Source organism: Stigmatopora argus, chromosome 7, assembly GCF_051989625.1.
Source record: "Stigmatopora argus isolate UIUO_Sarg chromosome 7, RoL_Sarg_1.0, whole genome shotgun sequence".
NCBI classification, from domain to species: Eukaryota; Metazoa; Chordata; class Actinopteri; order Syngnathiformes; family Syngnathidae; genus Stigmatopora; species Stigmatopora argus.
The window spans coordinates 19,079,022-19,088,513 of record NC_135393.1 but is presented as its reverse complement, the minus strand read 5'-3'; the positions used below and the strand labels follow the sequence as shown (position 1 = coordinate 19,088,513).

The 9,492-nt window shown below is 40.5% G+C and overlaps 1 long non-coding RNA gene across 2 annotated transcripts; it reads right to left on the bottom strand.

Moving 5' to 3' along the window:
* Positions 1-1,697: 1,697 nt before the first annotated feature.
* LOC144077050 (uncharacterized) lies at positions 1,698-8,130 on the bottom strand. Of its 2 annotated transcripts, none has more exons than XR_013300865.1 (3): positions 7,842-8,130; positions 5,659-5,892; positions 1,698-1,798 (listed from the first exon to the last, which is right to left on the bottom strand). It is a non-coding gene; the product is annotated as an uncharacterized LOC144077050 (long non-coding RNA). The 2 variants fall into 2 exon arrangements; XR_013300864.1 differs by lacking the exon at positions 7,842-8,130 and adding an exon at positions 7,699-7,821.
* Positions 8,131-9,492: the final 1,362 nt, after the last annotated feature.

The following is a 9,492-nucleotide window of genomic DNA, read 5'->3' as shown; positions in this document are numbered from 1 at the left end:
TAAACTCATTATATACTCATTATAAGTAAAAATAAAATGGTTAAGAAAAAAAAAAAAAGGGTTTTGTGTGGCAGAAAAGTGGCATATACATCGAAAAATACAAAAATGTTAATATCAAAATACTAGTTTAGGAAGCTCAATAATAATATAAATAATATGTACAATAATAGTATGAAAAAAGTTTGTTTTTTTAAAGATAGATGTTAACATTGCCTGGAAGGTGATTAAAGGTAATGAATTAAATTGGGAGCGACAAAGCGGCAACCTCTTTGATTTCCAATATGGATCCTAGCGTTAGCTCGTCTTTGATGTTGACTCGCGTGACAAAATAATACTGGCGTCTTAGCCATAATCAATTTCCTGTATGCCGTTAATTGCATTTTGACTCACCTTGACTATCTTTCCTTCTTATTTTCTTTAAATGTAAAAACGTGGCGTCCCATAAAAGTTACGATCGTATTCCATTTTTGCTCCGACTTTAACTTCGAGTCAAGGACGGCGTAATTGGATTTTGGGCTACATTTGGAAGTCCATTAAAGACATATTTTCTATCGCTGTAACTGTCTCAAAAAAAAAGTTTCTCCGTTGGAGGGACGCCAAGATGCGGGAGTCGCTCGGGGTCAGAGTTCGGGACGTCTTCGGCGGGAATCGAAAAGTCACTTGTCGCTGGGCGGAGTTCACGATTTAACTCGGAAAAACAACAGAACAACAGAACACCATTTCTGGACGGATGGCCCATGTCCAAAATCGACTCGGGAATGTGCTGACATCATCAAAAAGGGACTCAAAATCAAAAGAAAGTCACCTGACACTAACCAAGGTGACCCGGAAAATGGCGGGAGTGACTAATGATCAGGAAGTGACAGTGACCCACAAATGCCCCAAAATGTGCCAGAACTCATTCTAAATCAACAGGAAGTTACCCGGAAATGCCCAAAAATCAACAGGAAGTTACCCGGGAATGCCCGAAAATCAACGGGAAGTTACCCGGAAATGCCCGAAAATCAACAGGAAGTTACCCGAAAATACCCAAAAATCAACAGGAAGTTACCCGGAAATGGCCGAAAATCAACAGGAAGTTACCCGGAAATGCCCGAAAATCAACAGGAAGTTACCCGGAAATGGCCGAAAATCAACAGCGACTTTTCCTTCCCAGCGTGAAGGCGTCATTCCCAAGAACGGTCGCCGGCCAGCGGTCAATCCCATCAAAGGTGGCCGTACAATCGAACGCGAGCGGGGCGCACATAATTCGCTTCCTCCCGTTATCTGCCGCGCGCACTAAAGCCACACGCGCCAATGGGCCACGGCCTCCGGTGAGCGAGAGTGCAGTGCATGCTGGGAAAAAAACAACAACAACGGGCTGACGAGAAAGGAGCTATTTGGCAGCTGGACTGTTAAACGTGTAAACGTGCCAGAGTTATTTGCTTTTTGGCTTCTCCTCGGACTGCATTTCATTTGCAAACTGTCGGGATTTTTGGGGTGGGTCGGCTCATCTTAAACATTTATACCAAATTACATACTTCAACAGCTTTTTGGGGCTGTATTTTTAAATGATTCCGAGGGGCACTACATAATTAAAATGTCTGCTTAAATCAATTATGGCAGACCTCTTCTTCACTTTTAGACAATGCTTCATGAAGCTTTTTTGTGGGTCTAACCATGATAGACAAACACATTTCATATTTCAAAATTATTCATTACCTCATGGCGGCACGGTAGTGAAGTGGGTAGCAAGTTGGCCTCGCAGTTCTGAGGTTGAGGGTCCAATCCCCTTCGTGTGTTAAGTTTCTCCCATATCCTGAAAAACATGCATACTTGGCTAATTACATGCTAAATTTTTCTTAGGTAAGAGTGTGAGAGTCTTGTCAAAATTAGCTACATGCTAAATTTCTGTTAACATCAAGCTAAGGAAGAAAAAAATAACTAGCTTTTTGTGGCTGTATGAAACATACAGCTATGCTAATTATATGCTAAATTGTTCCTAGCTAAGAGTGTGACCGTCTTGTCATGCTAAATATCTGTTGAGCTCCTGCTAAAGAAGAAAAAAAACAACAGACAGCTTTTTGGGGCTGTATGAAATATGCATGCTAGGCTAATTATAAGCCGAGTTGTTCCTGGGTAACAGTGTGAACATCTTGTCAAGCTAAATCATGCTACATCTCTGTTAAGCTCCTGCTAAAGAAGAAAAAAAATCAACAATTAGCTTTTTGGGGCTGTATGAAACATGCAAGCTAGGCTAACTATATGCTAAATTGTTCCTAGCTAAGAATGTGAGCATCTGGTCAAACTAAATAAGCTAAATCATGCTAAATTTCTGTTTAGCTCCTGCTAAAGAAGAAAAAACAACAACAACTAGCTTTTTGGGGCTGTATGAAACATGCATGCTAGGCTAATTATAGGCTAAATTGTTCCTAGCTAAGAGTGTGAGCATATTGTCAAGCTAAATCATGCTAAATATCTGTTGATCTCCTGCTAAAGAAGAAAAAAACAACAACCAGCTTTTTGGGGCTGTATGAAATATGCATGCTAGGCTAATTATAAGCTGAGTTGTTCCTAGGTAACAGTGTGAACATCTTGTCAAGCTAAATCATGCTACATCTCTGTTAAGCTCCTGCTAAAGAAGAAAAAAACTAGCTTTTGGGGGCTGTATGAAACATGCACGCTAGGATAATTATATGCTAACTTGCTCCTAGCTAAGAGTGTGAGCGTCTTGTCAAGCTAAATCATGCTACATCTCTGTTAAGCTCCTAAAAAATCAACAACCAGCTTTTTGGGGCTGTATGAAACATGCAAACTGGGCTAACTATATGCTAAATTGTTCCTAGCTAAGAATATGAGCATCTGGTCAAGCTAAATAATGCCACAATTCTGTTAAGCTCCTGCTAAAGAAGAAAAAAACATCAACAACTAGCTTTTTTGGGGCTGTATGAAACATGCAAGCTATGCTAACTATATGCTAAATTGTTCCTGGCAAAGAATGTGAGCATCTGGTCAAGCTAAGTCATGCTAAATTTCTGTTAAGCGCCTACTAAGGAAGGGAAAAAAAAACCAACTAGCTTTTTGGGGCTCTATGAAACATGCATGCTAGGCTAATTATATGCTAACATGCTTCGAACGAAGAGTGTGAGCATCTTGTCAAGCTAAATTTCTGTTAAGATCCTGCTAAGGAAGAAAAAAACTAGCTTTTTGGGGCGTATGAAACATGCAAGCTAGGCTAACTATATGCTAAATTGTTCCTAGCTCAGAATGTGAGCATCTGGGCAAGTTAAATCATGCTAAATTTCTGTTAAGCTCCTGCTGAGGAAGAAAAAAAACAACAAGTAGCTTTTTGGAGCTGCATGAAACATGCATGCTAGGCTAATTATATGCTAACTTGCTCATAGTTAAGAGTGTGACGGTCTTGTCAAGCTAAATATCTGTTAAGCTACTGCTAAGGAAGGGGAAAAAGCAACAACTAGCTTTTTGGGGCTGTATGAAATGTGCATGCTGGGCTAACTATATGCTAACTTTCTCCTAGCTAAGAGTGTGAGCGCCTTGTCAAGCTAAATCATCCGAAATTTCTGTTAAGAGCCTACTAAGGAAGGAAAAAACCAACGACTAGCACATTTTACTCCAGCAGTACTCAGTCCCCGATGCCCAAACGACTCTTAAAAACGAGTGTTTGTTGTGGTAAAAGGATGAGTGGAACGTAGCGCTCCTCCCGCCGAGCTTTCACGATATTAGAAAAGCTTCCGTGTGGTTGGTCGCGGCGCTAAATGGCCTTGCTGAGAGATGGCTTTTAGCCAGGCGTCCCAGTTGGGAAGACCCAGTCGCACATATGTCCATGTATTAAAAAAATAAAAAAATAAAAAAATGTCCCGATCGTTCAATGTCATCACTTTCAACGCTTTGGGCCTGTCATTGACACGGACTTTCCATTAGCTCCATGTTGTCACTTGCCCACCACTTACTGTATGAACATGTTAAAAGACATTGAAAGCAAACCTACCCCCAAAAAAAATACTTTCTTGTCAACTTGTTAGCTGCCAATGACGCCGCCGGATGTCCAAAACATCTTGAAACAACGTAAATGTTGCTAAAAGATGAGAATTTTTGCAATGACGGCCAATACGTCTAATTTTGAAATCACTTCCAATTGATTTAAGAGCATTTCCAGGTCACTTCTGTTGATTTTGATGGAATTAAAGGTAGTTTATGTTGATTTTGGATCACTTTTAGTACATTTTTTTGGCATTTTGGATTATTTCCTGCTAGTTTTAAGGCATTTCCGGATCACATCCTTTTTATTAGTCACTTCCAAATGATTTTGGAGCATCACCATGTCAAAATGACCTAATATTGACCTGAAAAATCCCCTAAAATCAACAGTATGTAAGCAATAATTGCCCCCCAAACCGGAAAGATTGGCTGCGATGCCGCGAGACATAACATCGACACCATCCTAGTGGAATATTTTGCTAGCAAACATTTTTTTTCCTTTGCTCTTTTATATATTTATTTTAGAGTGACACCTTTTTAAAAATATACTTATATATGGATTGTTGGTGGGAGCAGATTTTGGGCATTTTCCATCTACGATGGTGCCAACCTTCCTATTTTTGAATCGCAAGGCTAAAAGGTAGGAATGGTCGCTGCACGTGATTGTTTCCGGCTTTGCTGGCATTTCTTTCTTTTTCTTTTCCTTTCCTTGACTTGCTTTGCTTTGCTTTGCTTTGCTTTCCACCCACAATCATTGAGCGCACGGCCCCAAGAAAGACGCTGCTATAAATAGAGGTGTTTCCCGTGCACGTTTCGCTTTGATCGCTGCCGCTCTCATAGAGACCCCCCCCTTCCCGATACATCCCCCCGCCCGCCATCCACACACACACACACACACATACATATATACACACATACTTCCACACACACTTCTACACACACCACCTTCCCTGGCTTTCCTTCCCACATGTTGTTCCACATTCTCCAGATGCAAAGCAAGGCTCGTCGCTTACTCATAGCCGCTTGTCATTTATTATTAACTCATCGCCAGCCATTGACAATGACGGACGGACGCTCCATTCATTTCAACATGTCATTTCACCTGTCGAGTTTAGCACTCAAATCTGGGGGCATTTTTAAAAACATATTTCACCATTTCCTTAAGGGATGTGAATCATTCACTCAAAATCGATTCGATCCTGTACATTTTGGATTATTTCCTGCTAGTTTTTTCCTTCTAAGTTCCCCCATTCATGTCTTATCAACATTTCATCTCATTTTCTCAACCGCTTTATCCTCACTAAGGTCGCGGGGGGTGCTGGAGCCTATCCCAGCTGACTTTTGGGGACACCCTGAATTGGGCATAATAAGCCAAATAACCAATCACTCGTAGCTAGGGGCAATTTAAAGTGTCCAATCCGCCTAGCATGCATGTCTTCGGAATGTGGGAGGAAACCAGAGTACCCGGAGAAAACCCATGCAGGCCTGGGGAGAACATGCAAACACCACACAGGTGGACCAACCTGGATTTGAACCTCCCACTCCCCTTTTCTGACACTTTTGAAGATGGATTTGTCTCCAGAAATCAAGGAAGTGAGTGAAAATGTACAGGAAGTGACCCAAGGCAGACCTGAAGGATCCCAATTTTTCCTGAAATGGCTTTTTGGGGGGGTTACTTACTAGTTCTTGGATGACGGATTTTTGTCTTGGCTTGGGCAGGAGCGAGCTAGCGGGTTAGCTAGCAAACGCGAGGACCTCCAGTGACTTTGAAGCAGCTTGACAATTTGGCAGCCCGCTGATTTCCTGCGTGTTAGCAACGGCGCGGCAACCAGCGTCCATATGGACCTCATCAAGTGTGCCGTGCGGCGCCGGGTGACGACATATGTCTCCTCCGCACGTCCTCCGCTTACACACCTGCCAGTATGAAAAAAAATAATTAATTAAAAAAACACATTGCAAACTGTGCCTCTGTTTTTAAATTGTATTAGCAAAGACTGCTGCAAAAATCAGCTACTATTCTTTTTTTTATTATCCCAAAAACAAAATTAAACTAAATATTCCATTTGATTTTAACGTTAAAACATTGCCTAATAAAGATTCATTTTGTCCTGTTTGATTTTTAAAATTCTGAATATATATATATATATATATATATATATATATATATATATATATATATATACGTATATATATACACATATATCTATACATCTATATATATATATATATTTATATATATATACGTATATATATACATATATCTATACATCTATATATATATATGTATATATTTCCCAAATACGGGATGAATAAAGTTATCCAATCCAATCCAATATTTATATATATATATTTTTAATTACTATCAAGCATAACAAATTGAAGAATAGGATAACTATATTAAGAATTAATTAAAAAAATATGAATAATCAATATTTAATTTTTTTAAAAAATAAATTGTAAAATTACAATTGAAGTTATATTTAAAAATCGAATTAAAATTAAATTAAAAATAGGAGGCAATATTTCCAATTTAAATGCACCCAAAAATTAGACTGCTCAGCAAAAAACAAAATAAAATTATTTATACCGTTTCCATTTCTTTATATTAACCCTTACAACCACATCATAATAAAAATAGGTTCCAAAAAGTTTTATAAAAAAAAATGTAAAAAAAAAACTCCAACCCTGGCCGCAAAAAAAAACATAACTAAAGTCCAGTCGTTTGACACTCCAGACAAATTGGACGTCTATTCCCGTCTATGGCAAACATTTAAGTGGCTTTTTGAAAACGTAGCGTGATCACCGAGCGCCTTCGCCCTGACGACGCGACGTCGACTTGGCAAACAAAGCGCGTCAGTCAGCGAGCGGGCGCCCACTCGTTAATCTCATGCATATTTAATACGGGATATTAAAAAAAACAAACGTGACTGCCGTCTCTATTTTTAGCGCGCGTGTGGCACGTGTTGGCACCGCCACAAATGTCAAGAGCGCGCCAGACGATACGGGGGAACGCCGTTTCGGGCTTGAAATGTGTTTTTGCTCATTGACAGCCATTACTGGAGATAAGCGTCCAATCCATTAGAAACGGGAGGCACGGCAGCGAACGCACGAACGTTTAGGCGCCGACACCTTCACACTTCTAATGTGATTGGACATCCTCTAGCGATAAACTCAGTTGACGTCGGAAGCACCAAAAGAGGTGTCATCGCTCCTACCAAAATGGCTTCAGGGCGGCCATCTTGGTAGAGGCAAAGTCGCTGATTTCTTAGAAAAGATTATTTCATCACTGTCAATGAAGGTGATAGGCGTCCAATCGTTTTGAAGACTGCATGAACATTCAACTTCAGTTGTATTTTTTTTTACTTCCAATTGCATTAATAAACAGGAAGTAACCCCAAAATCCCCTCAAACCAACAGGAAATGATCCAAAATGCAAACAAAGCGACCAAAACTCAACAGTAAGTGACAGTTAGCGTCCTAAAACCAACAGGAAGTGATCCAGGAAGGCCGAAAACGCACAGAAAGTGGTTCAAAACCACCAGAAAGTGATTGATAAACAGGAAATCGCAACAGGAAACGAAGCAAAATATAAACAAAGCGTCTAAAAGTCAACAGAAAGTGACCGTTAGTGTCCTAAAAGCAACGACAAGTGACATGAAACCAACATGAAGTGATCTATGAATTCTTTAAAAACGTACAGAACAACAAGAAGCGACTTACGACTATTAATTTTGACTATCCAGTCATTTTTCCTTTCCCTATTTCTTTCCCATCTAGCCAGGGCAATCAAATCAGCGCTGATTCTGTGATTAGCGCGCATGCGCGTACGTGCCTGTGTGCGTGTGTGTGTGTATGGGCTCAACCTGTCAATCATCTCGCCATCTATGTCCCGCAGGAAGGAAAGCCAGGGGCACGGCGCGATAATCTTGGAAAAAAAATGATATCTGTATCAAGGAGAGATGAGGGTAGGGATATGCTGTCAGGGAAAATGTGGGATGACACTAGGGGGGATCAGGGGTTGACACGAGGGGGAGGTTTATACTCCAGGTAGCCTCCATATTTCGCTACTTCCGTCAATTTGGGGATGCCTTCAGGGGCAGTGGGAAAGTGCAACGCTATGCTGGGTTTTTTCGCTCAGCGGGACAGGTTTGCAAAATGTGCAAGAAAAAGACAAATGAAGATATGATTGATGTCTTCGGGACTTTGCAAATTCATTTGGGATGCATAGAAAATCAATATAACATAATATAGTTGTTCAATTACAAAAAAATGCACATTCTTAACTTGATGTTTCCATTCTTTTGCACTGTATTTTCAACTTTTAGTAGCATTTAGCATGGGGAAAATGATTTTGTAGTTTGCAGATGATTATTTATATAGCACGATAGCATTTTTAATATGAGGTCAATTAAAAAAATAGGAGTGTTGTTAAATCAACTTTAAAGAGGCAGAAGTTAAGTACTTTTTCGGAGTTTGTCTGCTAACAATAATGCGCTTTAGCGGATGAGGACGATGATGATGATGATGAGCACCCTGGAAAATTGGAGCAGTCGGAAATGCAAACAAAACAAAGATCGAATAATCCTCCATTTTGGCTAGCAAAAAAAAAACACTCGCTCTTACCTCTGCCAAGGAGATTTTTTCATGTCAGCGTGGGCTGCTCGCTTGCTCGCTTGCTCGCTTCCTTGCTTGGTTTGTTCTGCTTCCAGAGTCAAATCTGTCTTTTTTCAAATATATATGGATACACATTTAATGTACTATATAGTTGAACTTGCTTTTTTGGGGGCTAATGGCAAAGAAAAACTGTACAAACTGTTGAACTCTATTCAAAGAGCTGAGCAATCTAAAAAACAATCACTCTTCCTATCATTTTTTAACTTGAGATATATATATATATATGCATACATAGGTATCATAAACAAATATATAGATGTATGCATGTATACAGTACTTTCCAAAAATGAGAAAACCAAGTTTTATTTTGGCAATTAACAAGAAAATTAACTGATTTTGTTGAGCCACAACAGGCCAATTGACAAATCTCAAGCCATTCCTTGACGTCATTTTTCATGATTTTAGCTTAATAATATTAGAATAGTGTGATAAGCTTTCGTTTAGTGGATTTTTGGCTTGGACGTGGAATTGAAAATGTCTCCGTCTCCTTGTTTAAATTTCAATTTCCATTTTTAGGGGACGCCATCGCAGTCGTTTGCCGTCTTTCCTCCCTACCATCCTTTTGCCCCTCCCCCCTGTGCACCTGCCACCACTAATCCGCCAGGTTGTGATGGCTGGCCAGGTGCCCCTCCCCCATCCAACACCCCCCAGCCCGAAACCCCCCCCCCCCCAAACGTCAACACCCCTGGGACCGGAACAGGAGGCGTGCGTGACGATGATAGTCACGGACGGACAGACGTCACATCCTTCGCCCTTTCACGTCATTGAGGGGAAATTTGGTGGCACGCTGAACGGCGAGCGCCGTGGACGGCTCGGGATGTCCAGTCCGTTTATCAGGTG